The 4,872-nt window shown below is 46.0% G+C and overlaps 1 non-coding gene across 1 annotated transcript; it reads right to left on the bottom strand.

Moving 5' to 3' along the window:
• Positions 1-3,792: 3,792 nt before the first annotated feature.
• On the bottom strand, positions 3,793-3,869 carry TRNAP-UGG (transfer RNA proline (anticodon UGG)). The gene has a single exon. It is a non-coding gene; the product is annotated as a tRNA-Pro (tRNA).
• Between the last annotated feature and the right edge of the window lie 1,003 nt (positions 3,870-4,872).

Below are 4,872 nucleotides of genomic sequence, written 5' to 3'. Positions count from 1 at the left end.
TTCACCGGGTGCATTTCAGACCAGCATTTTCTTTTCTTTTCTTTTTGCACAATCTGCTGTTAATGTTTGTATGAGGATGGGGAGCAGTCCACATCCTGAGATTTGTCATTGGTACAAACTAAGTTTAAACCAAAACCAAAACATAAAAGCTGTTGCTTCTTCGGAGAGGCATATTCCGTCTTCTCCATTGTCCTCCTGTCTGGTCTTTTTCTATTATCTGTGTCTCCGAAGCCTTTGAAAAAAAAGGCGTTTGTGGAATTGGGCAACTATTTGCTGTGTTAATTTGCTGTGCCTAATTTCTTTTAGAAGCTGACAAACCAGCAGAATCTAGAGCCTGGTTATTTTCACTGTAAGGAGGATTCTGTGCTGCCCCATCTGCCTGTGTGATGTGCAATGGAGCGATCAGTTCTTAAAGGGACAGTGGAGATGGGAGACTCCGATTCAGTGGGGCAGTGAATCCGCTCTGGGTTTCCATTAGAACCAGTTAAAACTCTAAAGGAGCTATTTCAAAGTACCTCACTGGGAAGGTTGTACCTTCACTTCAGTGAATTGGAGGTTCTGATGTCAATGGGGTAGTGAATCCACTCCAGGTTTCAGTCAGAACTCTAAAGGAGTCATGCAAGTTGTGGGGCAGAGTGTAGTAGCAGTACTAGATACTGCCCTATGATCCCCTCCTTTTGGGGGCAGGCGGGCAAACGGATACAAATTTATTAGGATGTGCATGGGAGCAACAAGACAATTGTACAAACTTTGCATTGATTAAGACTGAAAACAAAACTAAAAAACAAATCTGAGCCTTCAGTTCTGGGAGGAAGAAGCACATATTATGGGAAATGTGTGCAAATTAATCCCAGTTCCATGTGAGACCAAAGTGAAATGCAATGCGATAAGCTTGTCAGGACATGACCCCATGCATGTGAATTCACTTAGGCTGTATGTTTCCATGGGATTTATTCCCAAAAGTGCATGGGAGAAGCAGCTCAAAGGCTAAGATGAAGAAGGAGAGATATAAACGATGCTCATTTTCCATTATTGTCTCTTGTTTCCAAGTATTAACACCTGGGAATTTTGCTTCTCTCTCAGATTGCTCTGGCCACAACATTTGCAGAGTTCTTCAGGGCATAAAGGGTTAACTAATTTACAGGATTTATGACCTCCATCATGTTCTGTGTTTCCTTTGCCCTCTCCTATTAATCAATAATCCATTATCATAACTCTTTGGAAATGATTTATCATTTTTATCATCTGTTTCCATCTTGGAAACAGGAGCTTTTCTGCATCAGAGCTTGCTATTAAACTTCTGGTCTATGAAGATGAATAGAGATAGCATTGTGTGTGTGTGTGTCCAGTGCACAGAAGGAGAGATGATGAGATTGCTTTTCAAGGCAATGAAGTCATTTCTGGACTCCAGTATCTGTGTGTAGCTCAAAGCCATAGCTGGCTATAAATTGCAGCTCTGGTTCTCAGGCACTCAGCCAGGGCTGGGCAGTGCAGGGTGCATCCGAGCTCATTAAACCCCACAAGGGCACATGTAAGTATGTGGCTCTGTGGGGGGAATTCAAGCAGCTGCCGGAGTTTGCAGGGCCAACACTGCCATAGAGGCAACGGCCTAGAGCTGTTCTCCTAGAGCGGCTTCCGGGTGCGCTATTCCAAAGCCCCGGCTGCCCCCCAACCCCAGCGTCCTGGCTTTGAAGCCAGCGCCCGGCCAGAAGCTGCACCTGTCTTCGAAGCCAGGACGCTGGGGTTAGGAGGGGGGCGGCTTCAGAACGGCGTGCCCGGAAGCCACTTCCGGGAGTGCCGCTTCGAAGCCTCCGCCCAGCCCCCCAACCCCAGCGTCCTGGCTTCGAAGCCAGAAGCGGGCGCGGGGGGCAGGGCGGAGGCTTCAGTACGGTGCGCCTGCCTTGGGTGCAAAATAGTCTGGTGCCAGCCCTGGGGGTTTGCGCAATGCATTGGCAATAACAGTGTCAACAATGCATCTCCACATCGTTTCTAAAGAGGCATAGCTCAGTTGTGCAAGCCAAGGGTTGGACTCAAAGCCCCAGTAGGCTGCAGTGCTAACCGGCCCTGTTGCTCCCTATGGGAAAGGGTGCATGTTCTACATCTGCACAGATATCTGTGTGTTTCTTCATGGGATGACGACATTGTTTTGATTGCTGGTGTCTGTGGAGCCATTCACAGCTCTGAGAGTCTGTCTTGTACACACACACACTAATTAGCAACAGTTGGGATGACAGCCAATGTTTGGTGAAAAGAGACTTTGAAATTGCAGTTATTCATCCATTCATTCTATTTACTAGTCAACGTACAATATAAATGACAAATGTACAAGGGAGGCTGGTGGCTCCCATATCCGTGGGGCAATGAATCCACTCTGGATTTTCAGTCAGATCCAATCAGGGCTCTAAAGGAGCCATCCAAGAGGATGAAGACAATCCTACAATTAGGCTCAGAACCACTCAGAGTTCTGACTGGTTCTGACAGAGACCCAGAGCAGATTTACTGCCCCACTGACATTGGAGCCAATAGCCTCCACTGCCAACATACAAAAGAAAAGTGTGTAGAGTACACTATAGGGACTCAGAAACCCGGGCCTTAGGGCCACACCTGAAGTCAAAATCTGGGGTTCCCTACATGACCTCACCTCTGTCCCCCTACTGCCTATTGCTGGGCAGTTTCCCAACATTTGTCAGTTTCCCTCCATTCTAAAAGGTCAAAACGCCTCTCCTGAGGCTTAGTAAGAGCTTTAAGCCATGATATACTGGTATTTGTGGTGGCTTTGCCCTGCTTCTTTGGCCTTTGGTCCCACCTACCACTGGAATGAAATGAAACTTCTCTGAAATGAAATTCGGCCCTCGGGGTGAAGGAGGCTTTGCTCCCAGTTTACTCCATGTTCTAGAAATCTATATGACTACAAAGGGAGAGGCCCAGGGCCAGCCCAAGACATTTTGCTGCCTGAGGCAAAGGACAAGATGGTGCCCCCTCCGATTCCATGTACAAAAGCTGACTAGACTGGCAAATGAATCTGTCTTATTTATTTATTTATTTATTTATTTATTTATTTATTTATTTATTATATTTTTATACCATCCAATAACCGAAGCTCTCTGGGTAGTTCACAAAAATGAAAACTATGAAAAGCATAATAAAATGACCAACAGTCTAAAAACACAAATACAAAATACAATATAAAAAGCACAACCAGGATAAAACCACACAGCAAAAATTGATATAGATTAAAATACAGAATTAAAAAAGCAAAGTTTAAATTTAAGTTAAATTAGGTGTTAAAATACTGAGAAAATAAAAAGGTCTTCAGCTGGCAATGGAAGGAATACAGTGTAGGCTGTATTAGTTGTCCCACTAATGATGGGACAACATTGTCCATCAACTGGAGGGCAGCAGGCTAACCCAGGGGGCGCAGAGCAGGGCTGCAAGGCACACAGTTCTCTCCTTGGACACCTTGCTGCTGCTGCTGCCACCTAGCATCTGCCACCTGAGATGACTGCCTCACCCTGCCTAATGGTAGGACTGGCCCTAGAGAACAGTGACAATGGCAAGGAAGAGGTGGACGCACCCAGGGAAGGGAACCCACTGATGCCCAAGGGAACCGCAGTACATTGAGCTGGCACTGGGTGCTTCTCATAACCTACAGGTGAGAACTGCCTGGCTGGAAGCCTGCCCTCTGTTCCAGCGCAGCTGCCTTATACCAAGTCAGACCTTTGGTCCATCTAGCCCAGTATTGGCTAGACCCTGACTGGCAGGGTTTCAGACAGGAGTTTTTCCTGCCCTGCCTTGAGAGGCCAGGGATCAAACCTGGGTCCTTTTGCATCCAAAGCAGATGCTCTACCACTGAGCCATGGCCCCTCTCAGGATCCTAGTACAGGGGCTGACATAAGTTTGTGTGCTGGCATCTTGACAGCTGATCCAAATTGTGGGCATAACGCTCCCCCGAAACATAACATGTAACCCAAATAAATCACATATGTTCAGCCTATTGATGCAAAGATGCAATTTTACACAGTGTATCCAAACAGCAGAATTAGCGAGTTTTGATGCCAGTATTTTGGTTGATTTTGTTGATGAGTCCTAGACCCAAGAAGAATAATTACAAGCTTCCCATAAGCGATATTTCTTTTTATTGCCAGTACATGGATAGAATCTATTTGTAGGAGAAAAGAATGGGGAAGGGCAACCTTAGGCTGGAAAATGGCACGTGAAGAGTAGCCTTATAAATAAACGTCTGTCTCGCAAAAGTCTTGTATAGGGTTGGCTGGAGAGGAATCAATTAAAGCTCCATCCTTGGGTGTGAGTTTGCCATACATCTCTTTCACACTTGTACCTTTCCTGAAATGAATGGGAGCTCTGTTGGCTCATCTCTGCATGACATCAATTGACTGCCAATGTTCTATCCATCATAGAGATGATGTTAGCCTGACAAAAACATCGCTCACTCCAACCTGGCCCCTGTTCTCCATCACAAAGTACAGGATGATGTAGAGCAGCAAAATCTGGTGCAAAGGAACACGCTGGGAACAAACACACACACACCACTGTCCTGAAAATGACAAAAAGGCAGGTGACAAATGAATGAGTCACATGGGATTTCACCAGAGAAAGTAGTTCACATACACTCAAATGCTCTGTGAGAATTAATGCCTTCCTTGGTGTTCTTTGCAGGTGTTCAGTTAACAGTGACCTGCTTTAGAGCAAGAGATTAGTGTTTCAGCCTGCCGTTTGGATGAAGATGTTAACATTCATGTCCGGAGGATCGGCTGTTCCGTCCATGGTGAGAGATCACTTCCATAGGAGAGCCATGTGTACCTGATGCAGTTGTGCTTGCACTCCCTCTGATTGCTACCTTACACAATGGGC

Source organism: Elgaria multicarinata, chromosome 1 (genome assembly GCF_023053635.1).
Source record: "Elgaria multicarinata webbii isolate HBS135686 ecotype San Diego chromosome 1, rElgMul1.1.pri, whole genome shotgun sequence".
Classification (NCBI taxonomy): domain Eukaryota; kingdom Metazoa; phylum Chordata; class Lepidosauria; order Squamata; family Anguidae; genus Elgaria; species Elgaria multicarinata.
This window is presented reverse-complemented; position numbering and strand designations above follow the sequence as displayed.